Source organism: Rhineura floridana, chromosome 9, assembly GCF_030035675.1.
Source record: "Rhineura floridana isolate rRhiFlo1 chromosome 9, rRhiFlo1.hap2, whole genome shotgun sequence".
Classification (NCBI taxonomy): Eukaryota; Metazoa; Chordata; class Lepidosauria; order Squamata; family Rhineuridae; genus Rhineura; species Rhineura floridana.
Window position 1 is genome coordinate 76605131 of NC_084488.1, and position 12554 is coordinate 76617684.

A 12554-nucleotide genomic window follows, 5' to 3' on the forward strand; every position below is an offset into this window, starting at 1 on the left:
AAAATAGCAGTATATCAGCCAAAAAAGCCAAGGTTCCTAAATGCAACAGGTACTGCACTGTGAAAGAAATGTTAGAAATCAGGACATAAGTGCTACCATTTTAATCCACAAAACCAACACAATAAGCCCCATGTGTGAAAGGAGCCTTAGTTGATGCCCAAAATAATTACCAAAAAAGAAAAATTAGGGATGCAATGAAAATCTGTACATTTTGTTTTCCAAAGTAAAACCTCCATATTTGGAGTTGCAGATAATTGTCCCAAATATAGCAACACATTTCAGAACAGTTATTCTGGATCTGTGGGAGAGGGAAATGGTAACCTGATACCCAGCCACTTTTTCCAGTGAGGAGATATAGCCAGTCTCTGTGTGAAATAACAACCCAGTCAACTACTTTAAGCCAAGCCTCGAGCTTTGGCTCGGGGTGCCAATTGTGGGGTGGAGCACACCCCAGACAGCAATGGAAGGAAAGAGATATTATCCCCCCGCCCATGCCCAGCTCTCATGGGATTGCCCGCAATCCCAGGCAATCTTGCAAGAACAGCCAAAGGGTGGAGCCAGTCCCAGTCCTTTAAAGGCCCTCGTCTGCTAAGAACTGGCCTCTTTCTTCACACACCAGCTTTGGAGGGATATCGCTGGACCAGACCATCAGAGAGCCACATGGATAGCAAGGTTGGTATGGTAAAGGGCTATCCAGCAGCTGCTCCACTGGTGCTGAGCCACATTGATCTTACAAGTATCTAATAATCACCAGCATACACAGGGCGGATATTCCCTGGTATAATTTCCTGGTATAATCCTGTTAGGATCCCCCATTTTGCATTATAGCAACATGAATGATGATGATGATGATCCTGACCAGGACAATGGCCTCTGGGGGTGTAATGTGGATACCCATCCCAAGGGATGCATTGCCCACCAGTTAAGGATGGGGACAACCCCCTGGGGTGAACATCTGTCCCACAGAGTCAGGAAAAAAGATCATGGATTGACACTACGTTGATGTTTTCTCCCTCCTCAGATTTAAGGAGGAAGAGCAATCTGACTCCAAGCACAAAAGGGGACATAGGAGACATGTTGAGAGGACTTTTGACAACTGGGCACAGGGATACCTAATTTTCATGGGGGTTGTACAGGCAGCCTACACTGAGCAAGTCTGGCACCTATCCAACCACATGAGTTCTGTTTACATGACCAGGGCTAAAGCCAGTGATCATGCAGCAATCACCTATGATAAGAAATTCCATCACAAAGCAGCCACCAATAAGAGCATGGAATGAGATTTGCTATAAACTATGGATTCAGAAGGTGAGTGGGGGGATGCCTGACTCAAGTGAAACTAGGAAAGGTCCCCAACATCCCCGAAGGGAATGGTCCAAGAAAATATGTTGGGAATTTAACTGGGGCAGATGCAACAGGTCCAGAAGTGAAGCATTGAGGAGCCTGGGTTTTGGGGTGTACTTCAAAGGCCATTGGTGCACCAAGTGATGGCCAAACAATTGGGTGGCTGAAGAATTTACCAAGGATCTCACATTTCTTGAACTCTTTCCCATAGTGGTAGCAGTATCCCTGTGGAAAGAACATTTGAGGAATAAGAGGGTCAGTTTTTGGTGTGACAATCAGGCAGTGGTCAGGTTCACTAATAAGCAGTCATCTTGCTCTGAGCAGGTAATGACCTTGGTTCGGGAATTTGTCTTCTTGTGACTGGAGGCTAACATATCCTTCTCAGCACATCATGTTCCAGGTGTAGACAACAACATCACAGATGCCTTGTCTCACTTTCAAGAAAACAGATTTCAAGCCCTCTTCCCCTTGGCCAACACGGAACCAGAGCCATTCTTGGAAGCCCTGTGGGAGACTGGGACAATATCACCCAGTGAATATTGGATTTTGTTATACATTCCACTTTTCATTCATACACAACAGCAGGGGAGACATTTGTTAATTTCACCAAAGCACAGGGATCTCTAAAAGCTTTGCCAGCATCTGAAGCTACAGTCCTCACTTACCTATCCCATCTGAGGGATCAAAGACAGGCCCCCAGGACCATGACATCCCATTTAGCCGCCATTTCCATTTTTTACACATCACTGGGTTACCCCAATCCCTGCAACTCAGCCACAGCACGGAGAGCCACTGAAGGATGGCAGAGGTGGGATCCACCTAGGAAGGATCCCCAAAACTCCATCACATATGACATTCTCTCTTGCATACTGGAGCAACTACACAGGGTATGCTTGTCTAGCTACGAAGCTGCACTGTTCACGGCAACTTTCACACTAGCTTTCTTCAGGGCCCTGAGGGTTGAGGAATTCAGTGCCAGCTAAGGGAGGTAACTCGGCCATATCCCTTTTATGGGATGATATCATGGTTTCCAAGCTGCCAGTGACCATTCGGAAATCCAAACAGACCAAGTTGCAAAGGGTTCCTCCTTTTCACTCAGGCCATCTCCAAAAGGAGGTCCTTGCCCACTTCGTGACACCAAAGTTTATCTCCGCTTCCGGCCTCCAAACCCAGGGCAGTTCTTTATTCATAAAGATGGCTCTCCCCTCACAAGGCACCAATTTGCAGGGGTGCTCAAGCTATGCGTGGCAAAGGTGGCTTTTCTAGAGAAGGAATTTGGCACACATTCCTTTAGGATTGGGGCGGCCATCTCAGCAGCAGAGTGGGGCTTGAATACAATTCAGATCAAGGCCATTGGGCACTGGAGATCCTACACCTTTAGGAGCTATATCTACCCAAAAGCAAAATCCAAAGCTGTCAGTAACTTATGATCTTTGTCAGGCCCAAAAAGGGTGTGGATCTTCGGTCACAGCATCGTTCATTGGGCCAAGCATCATGCTAGAGCCAGTCTATGGTTTGACCAGCTCGGTTTGTCATCCTGGGCAAGAGTGCGCTGGATATCCAGATGTGGTATGAGCTGGGAACAGTTTCATTCTTTGTTGGATCACCAGTTCCTTTGCTATGGCCCTCCCGACTTGCTGATTATACACCTGGGGGAGAATGACCTTTGCACATGGACAAGCATTGACTTGAAGTGGTCTGTAAAATGTGACCTTACCCATCTGGGTGAAAGTGACCCATCCATGTAATTGGAGTGGTCAGCCAGGCTTCCAAGGCTCCAGTGGAAAATGTGTGTGAGTTGGGGAGCATCGAGACTACCCGCTGCCATGTCAGCAGAGCCATAGCAAAAGTGGTGCGAGCAAGAAGTGGCCTCATCGCCTGTCACCCACTCAGCAGTCTCTTGTGCCCTGAGTTTTATCACATGGATACAATGAATCTTTTCACAAAGGTGATCTCACCAAAGGACTATGGGTTTGGTTTCAGCAAGTGAATAGGATTGGCGGTGGGTCGGAAAGAATGGCTCTCCTCCCTTGTGGTGGACATGGCATTGGGCAGGATCAATCATAAGGGGGACTCCCATAAGGACTCCAGTGGGGTACATGATGGCCACACCCCTATCTTGGGAGAAGCATAACCTCTTCCAGCTCACAACCCCTCCCACTGGTTGGTCAGTGAGACCATAGGTGCAGAGCTTGGAAAAGTTACTTTTTTTGAACTACAATTCCCATCAGCCCCAGCCAGCATGGCCACTGGATTGGGCTGATGGGAGTTGTAGTTCAAACAAGTAACTTTCCAAGCTCTGCGTAGGTGCCTTGGGTTCATGCCTCACTGGGGTCTAAAGTGGGCCAACTCCCAAGGATAGTTTTCAATTGCTTGTTGGGTTGACTCAGCATTCCTGCAGCAAGGGCTGCCAGAATGAAGTGGATCCTTGTCCTACTGCAATGCAAACTCTGCTTTACTTGCTCTAATCTATAAAGTTGTGGCACTACTTCACCCCAAAACCTATGTCTGGCTGTGTTATTCCCATTGCTAAAAGGGGGTGCAACATGCTCTTATCATACAATGGGGAACTCTAAAAAGGTCCTTTTTGTTAAGATAACCCCAGCTCAATGACAATGATTGTGTGTAAAGTTTTCTCCCATGCATCTCACCAGTGGAAGGAGAGCTGTGAGCAGGCACGCATAACTTTTAAAGGTCAGATTAATAAGTCTATAATAGGTTAAGACTGATCTTAGAATAAATAGTGCCCCAGACAAAAGGTTCCTTTGGCATCCCCCATAATCAATTTTGCAATGTTACCAAATTGTATGGCTTCTGTCAGATTGCTATACCTAGCAATTCAACAGACCCCACTACTCCCAGGCTTTCCAAGCAATGTGCATGAAAAGGGCCCAGACTTACCTCTCAATCATTTTGCCTTAGCTCACTGCAGACAATACATTCAAGAAACAAACACTGAGCTCAGCTTTAGATAAGGTCAGCCCTATAACAGGTTCTAACCAGATGACAGTTACACATGACACACACAATGCATGTCAAACAGAACTGGGGCATACACACAGGTAAACTAGAAATCAGCACAGAAATAGAATTAAGTGAATGTTAAAGCATTGCTCTTCTGTACAGATGTGTCCCATTCTCCATTTTTTCCCATGTGGCCTTGCATAAAACAATTCTGACATTCAGCTGGTGCTAAAGAGGAGTAAAACTTTGGTCTTCAGTTGCAATGGGGTCTCATTTCCCATAGGGTACACTGGAGGAGTGGCTTCTCTCAGAAGCAGATCCTACTATATTTTGGCTTAGTTTCTTAATAGTGCTAAATTATTTAAGCAGTAGTTAATATTTCATTCACTTTTCAAATCAAATTACATAACAGCCATATTTTGTTCACAGTTTGTGCATAAGTTGATGGAAGAATCAGCAAAGATTCTGGTAAAATAAATGTACATGTTTCTAAAATACTTGCATATTTTAATAATCAGGGAGCCTAACCAACTTCTTTGTTATGCATATTTTATTAATAACAATAGCCCATCTTATAGATTTTTTGGGGGTAAATAATCACTTTCTTTTTCCAATGGAAGCTACCAGACATTTTCAAGATTTTGTTCTTCATGAGATGTTCCAGTAAATGATAGAATTCACATTCACTAAGGAATGGCATGTTTGAACTGGGTGGGTGAGCTGGGAGGAGTTGATCTGACCCAGCTGTGCCCATCCGGATACCTGGTGCAGCATCAGCACAGGCTAGAGGGACAGGGTTTGTGTGTAGGAGAGAAGTTGTTGTGGTCCATAGAACTTCTGTGGATCTCTCCTAACAAACATACGCTTTGGTATGCAGTTTTGAATAATGCGCATATTTTGGAAGCAATTTCCTCAAATATAATGTATGTTTGTACACATTTTTTGGTTGGAGAACTGTATTACAAAATTCAGATAAGTGTGAATTTCAAAGAATAGTTTGTTTTGATTCACATACTGGTTCAAGAAGTGTCGATTAGGTTCTCTTAAAATGTAAACAAAATCATTTTTCTCTGTCATCCCTAGTCTGATATTCTAGTATTCTAATGGTTGCTTGTGTAGGCATGGCTCACTAGTCGGCTTTACTGATTTCCCTCAGTCTCATGATCTGCATTTTCCTCATGCCTGCTTGCTTCACAGTGTTGTCTGTGCTATTCCCTTTGAGGTCATTTTACTTTTGCCAATCAGAAAATGGTATGTTTCTGCAGTCTGGGAGACACACATGTCAAATTCCACTCATTACTAATGTACTATATTATATGTATTACTTTATATGTACTGTATTATATGTACTATATTTGAGTTATGGTTATGGGTAGCTTATAAGCACATTTTTAAGAGTCCAACTGACTCCATTGACAGAGGATGACATCCAGTGGTGTTTGCCTGCTTGTGCAACAGAAATCCACCTGTTCAATGGAGCTTCCAGTTTCTCTTCTCCCCCCCCCCAGCCATTGTATGCTGTCAAAATCTGCTCCAGAGTCCCCCAACCTTTCAGAACAGTTGAGGATGCATAGGAAATTTGGGGGAGGGAAGGAAAGGAAAGAGAAGCCCCATTTCATGAGTAGACATCCTCTCACACTATATTGGATCTCACCCTGAGACATTTGAATTGCCACATAGCTCATTAATGACACTGTCTTGGCAGGCCTTTTTCTATATTATTATTATTATTATTATTAATAATAATAATAATAATAATAATAATAATAATGATATTTATTTGTCGCTTTTTCCCAAAATGGAACCCAAAGTGTCTTACAAAAAAAAATTGTGCTCAAAGTGGCTTACAACAAAAGCAAACAACAATCACAAAAACAATTTCATAATAAAATAATACAACATTAGTAATAAAACAATAACAAATGTCACAGCAAACACAAAACCCTTTTTAATACTATAAGTATAACATTACATTACACCTCTTGGCAATATGGCAAAAATAAAAGGAAATTAAAACAGTTTCAGCTTTGCTCCTAGAAACACCCTGCCCATGATGTTACTCACAGTCTCACTCCTGCAGCCACTTCTTGCAAGCCCTCCACAGACCAGAGGTAGTGGGGTAGCTAGAAACACCACGTTCATGATTTTATGCATGGTAGCTCAGACAAGTCCCATCATCTTCCAGAGAACTTACCATATTGATAAAATTGCAACCTCAACCCCCTTTTTAATACCGCTGTTAAAGGCATGGGGGTGGAGAAGAGATGCTTGCTTCAGTATGGCTTTTGCAGATGTTCGTTTCCATTGGCTTCGTAGTTCTTCCGGAGCCGCTGCACCTGCTCCATGCAGAGGCCGCAGCTCTCCTGCACACCAAAGCAGCACAGGACTTCCTCAGCCATCGATCAAACTGCGCCAAGGCGGCTCTGGCTGCGTTCTTGGGAGCAGCACCTTCCCCCACTGCTGGTGCTGCCACGGACACCGCCCCATCTGCCACCCTGTCCCACCAGCTGCCGCCGCCAGTCTGTCGCAGCCATCATGGTTCTTTCTTGGGCAGCAGGAAGGGCTCCTCCTCGGCAACTCCGCTGCCGTCTAAACACATTAACATATTTCTGCCTTCTTTCTTTCACTCTTTACAGGTGTGGCAATGCACAGGGCTTTGAAGACCACTCTCAAGAAAGAAAGAAAAACTCATATGATCAGTTGTGTATCTACCCAATGCTCCTTGAGCAACCCCAAGATTGCATACCTGGGACTAGGTAACTTTGGGCAGTGGCAGCAGTGTCTTTAAAACCATCTGACAAAAGGACCAGGTAAGCTGGGTATAGGAGATGGGAGTCATCAAATGGTGGGACAGGGAGTCTCATTTCTATCCTCTGATTTGTGGTTTATCCCTCACATATTATCACATATTATCCCAGCAGTATGACACAAAAATTTAGTATAAGCATTGTAGTAGTTTTATAAAGCATAGACAGTCCAGCTGCTGTGTGGCACAACTCACAGTGAAAGACAGCAGAAGGGGAAGCATATTCATGCCCAGGAAAGTATTCATACCCTATAGGAAAGTATTCATATTCTACAAGTCATATTGGGATTGTTCGGGATGTTCACATCCCCATATGCATCAAAATACAAATGTAAATCTGCATCCAAACAGAAAGTTCATTGTCTAGGAAGGAAATCTATGCAAGAAAACCACCCTCAGCCATCTTCTTTGACTAAGGTAATTGTTCAATAACAGAACAATCATTTTCATAAATGTTATAGCAGTAATTAAACATTATTGAGGAAAATATATTATCTGAATAAATGTGTCATTTTTCAACTGCTTACTGAATTCATCTACATGGTCCAAGTTAAACAGCCTTGGCTACCCAAAATATCAGCTACAGCACAAAATGAAAATGTAAAAAGAAAAGTGCATCATTAAAGCCATGAGTACACTATTCAATTAGTGAGGCACATGGTAGACTAGCTATATATGGATTAAACAGCTAATATATTTATATTGCAAATTAGTGAGGGAATGATGTGAACTGATGTGTAAAAGATTGCACATTTTATACTCTCTTCCATTAATATTATGATCATTAGAGAAGGCATGGGAATAATTGTATTAAAAATGCTACTTTGTTTCAATGTTTCAGGGATTTCTTTGGTGACTCATTCCCCCTTCCCCCATATAGCAACACATTTCCAGAAGATTTCAGGAAACCAATTATTGCATATTTATAGTTGAAAGTATAATGTCACTTTTATTTATGCTGTTGTTGTTGTTCATGTTATTGTTATTAATGTTACTCATATTATCTCAGCTCTATTTTGACAAAGAAGCATGGATAACTGTTCATTAGCATGACATTTTAACTAACGGTGCATGATTAAATACATGTCAGATAGTCTAGATCATCATTTTTAAAGTAGGGGGTGATGAAACAGATTACCCCATTTCAACTTTTAAGAACAAGGAATGGCACGGGAGATCTTTTCTTTTCTCTTTCTTCTCTCTCCCTTGTTAAAACCTGTTGTTAAAGCTGCAGCCATTCTGCCTTCCTAGCGCCACCCTGGAAATTCACTACCACAAGAAGTAGTGATAGCCACCAACTTGAATGGCTTTAAAAGTGGATTAGACAAAGTCACAGAGGATAAAGCTATCAATGGCTACTAGTTATGACAGCTGTGCTCTACCTCCATTGGCAGAGGCAGTAGGTCTCTGAATACCAGTTGCTGGGAATTACAAGTAAGAACCAGTGCTGTTGCATTCAGATCTCATTTGTGGGCTTCCCATAGGCATCTGATTGGCCACTGTGGATTGGACTAGGTGGGCCTCTGGTCTGATCCAGCAGGACTCATGTTATGCTTTAAGGAAAATCAACAGCAACAGACTTGGCATGAATTTTGTAAAGTAAGATGAGTTACAGATGACAAACACAGGCTTATGTATGCTTGGAGTCACTTCACCTTACATTTTTCAGTAGTGATTTCCAGGGTGCTCGGACTCATAGGAAGTTTGCACCTCTGTTTCAAGATCTGTAGCAGGTTTCTCCTTAGAAACTGCTACAAGATACCTGGAATGTATCACAATGTACTTTCTCTACACCCTCTGCTCAGCTTCAGCAACAGAAGGAACATTAGTTACACTGCCTTCTCTTCTTCTTTAAAATGGCTTAAGGCAAAGAAACAGCTGAGATGCCAAAGGATTGGATGAACCCATCAGTGGCTCCAGCTGTTGAGTTGATAAACAAACACTATTAACTATTTGGAAGCCTAACAGTACCTCTTCCTAGAGCAAGCAATTTTTTTTGGGGGGGGGATTGGGGAAGGAACTACTATGCTAATTCTACCATCTACAGAAACATTTCAAATATAAGTCTTCAATAAGGAAAGCTAAAGTTAGTACTCCTGGCTGACATATAAAAGGTCTGAATCACGTTAATGTAGACTGACATGGTGGCTACTTGAAATCACATAGAGTCTGCATTGTTACGTAGAGTCCGCATAATTAAGGTATCTCTTTTTGAAGGATTGAAACATATAGTCATATATTGTATTTCTGCTCCAGCTCTTTGATTAGTGTGTGTGTAGCTTATAGCTTGCAGCAAGAAAATCACAGGATTTCCCCCCACCCCCAATGCTAAAGGAACTATACAAGGGAAAACATTTTTTTAAAAAAATTTGAATGTATATATAAGATGAGCTCAACTAGCTTCAAGAGTTTTGTTGTTCAGTTATTCTTTATGCGAAAATTACTTTTCTATTGTCATGCTGACATTGATGAAAATTTTATTGTTAGATAAGGCACTGTGAATAAATCTAGTACATGAGACTGGTATATAAAATTGATCTACATTTCTTTAGTTTCTGTGGCTTTATCTTACTATTGTAGATGTGTAGTCAAAATGTTTGGCTTATAATTTGTAGTATTGGGCAAACATCCCTTAGGCTTGCTTCATAATTGGATCAGTCGTTCTCAAATAATGGCAAGGTTTTTCAACTGTACGAGTACCATCTCCCAAAGCACTGTGTTAGAATGTCAGACAGCTCATGCAATCATGAAATTCTTGCTAATGTTTAGTGTAAATCCCCCTCGTCTTGTAAGTTGAACCCATTGGTTTGGGTACTACTCTGTATAGGAAGAGAAAAGTTCTATCCATCATCTATGTAACAGCCCTTCAGATACCTGAATATGGGTATCATATTGCCTTGTAATTGTTTCTTCTCAGGCTAAACACACCCAACTCCCTCAATCATTCCACACAGGCCTGGTCTCCAGGCCCATCACCATCTTTGTTTCTCTCTTCTTGAATGTTCTATTAAATGATATTTTTATTAAATTGCAGTGGAGAGACCTAGAATTTAAATAGTTTTTTAGTCATCGTATCCCATTGTGGGTCAGATTTCTGAACTGGGAAAGTTGGTATCAAGGATCCCAGGTTCCTCTTCACCTCATTTTGAATAAACACAGGTTTCCTTGATTTTCTGCTGCCACAAATTCACTCAGCATATTTTCAACACCTTTCTAGTGCCATGCTTTAGGTGTCAGATGAAGGCCAGCACTATAGATGAGACAAATCTTAAACTAAGGGATACAGTTTACATAATAGAATACCAATACTTATATTGGTGACTTAAAGGTGCTTCCTGACAGTTTCCGAAGATTCAAGAGACACCATTGCTGACACCAGCCTCTGTAGTTTACCTCAGGCCAATTTCCCTAAACCTCCACCCCAGCCAAATATTCCCACAATGCAGTCCTGATAGTAGTATCCAGTTTCCTAATGGTATAAGGTCTGAAAACTTCAAGTTTTTTCTGTGGTTGCAACTTGGCTACACTAATATTTTCTATCCAGTCATGAATCTTTGAGCTAATATTCATAGGGTCACCATAAGTCGTAATCGACTTGAAGGCACATAACAACAACAATATTACTTTTATCTAATTCTTTCCATGGATCCACACCAACTCCTAAGTATTTAACTCTTTCATTTGGTTCCACTGCATGAACCACCTCACCATTGATGCACGACAATTTTCTAATATTTACTAAGTAGCCATCTTTAGTCCCTTTAATGTGAAAACTGTGACATTAGCTGGAGTATATTCATACACCAGATTGTTTACAAAACTCTTCTACTATCATGATGTTCATTTTCATATCCTCAAATTTTTCACTTACAATTACTAAATCATCAGCAAAAGTGAGGGAACATAGTTTCCAATTGGTTCCTTCTATTCCCCTACCAATACACTCAAGTTTCCCAATTAGGGGATCAATAGCCAAATGAAAAAGGATCGGAGATAATGGATTCCTCTGTTTAACACCACTTAAAAGGGTGATTTCTTCTGTTTCTCCTTTTTTTACCTTCACTACTGAAGTGGCATCTTTATATGAGTCCATTATTATTAAATTAATAATATGCACACAATCTGCCTCTGTACCCCAAAGTTCCTTTGGATGTCCTCCTGGCTGGCTGGACAATTTAGCCAACCTTAAAACTCAGTCACTGGTTCCCATATCCTGATCTTCCCCAGACACATTTTAACAACGCACTGAGTATTATGTGCATAATGCACTTTATGTATTTTAATAGTATTTTATACATTTTAATTTACAGTAGAGCCCCACTTATACGGCGGGTTAGGGACCAGGCCCCCGCTGTAAAGTGGAAATCGTCTTAAAGCGGAACCCATTGACTATAATGGGTCGCGCCACGCAAAGATGCCGCAAAATGCCACAAAAGCGCAAAATCGGCTTTAAAATGGGGAATTTCCCCTAACTGAAAGCTGCGGAACACCAGAAAGCAGAACGCCAGAAAGCGAGGCCCTACTGTACTGTAATTTTTAATGTTTTATTGTGTATTTTATTATATATGTGTGCGATTTTATTGTAGCCACACTGAGTGCCCTATTGTAGAGTAGAAGGGCAGGATAGAAATATTTTTAAATAAATAAATAAATATTAATATACATGCCTCATTTTTCCCTCAGCTATTCTCCGGTGTTATTCCTCATAATGCTTTAATCAACTAGCTCCCTGTCTCCTCAGCTACCAACTCTAGTATGCTGGTTGTCCTATCAGCCAGCTCTCAGATCTCTGGATGCTGCTTTTAAATGCCAGATCGGTACATAACAAGATCTCCCTCATCCACGATTTAATTGTGGATGAGGCGGCCGATCTGGCATGTATAACTGAGACCTGGGTGGGTGAGCAGGGAGGAATCAGTCTCTCCCAACTGTGCCCGCCTGGATACTTGGTTCAGCATCAGGGTAGACCTGAGGGCCGGGGAGGGGGAGTCGCTGTAGTCTATAGGAGTTCTATCTCCCTCTCCAAGCACCCTGTCCATGTGACTACTGGTCTAGAGTGTTTGCACCTCGTGTTGGGTCAAGGGGACAGATTGGGGATTCTGTTGGTGTACCGCCCACCCCGCTGCCAAACAGACTCCCTAACTGAGCTGACGGAGGTGGTCTCGGATATATTGTTGGGATCCCCTAGACTGTTGGTGCTAGGGGATGTCAACGTTCATGCTGAGGCCACCTTATCTGGGGCGGCTCAGGACTTCATGGCCGCCATGACAACCATGGGGCTGTCCCAACATGTTATTGGCCCAACACATGTAGCAGGGCATACTCTAGACTTGGTTTTCACAACTGGACATGGAGATGGTGATCTGAATGTGGGGAATCTTACATCAGTCCCTTTGTCATGGACAGATCACCGCTTGTTGAAGTTTAGACTTGCAATGGC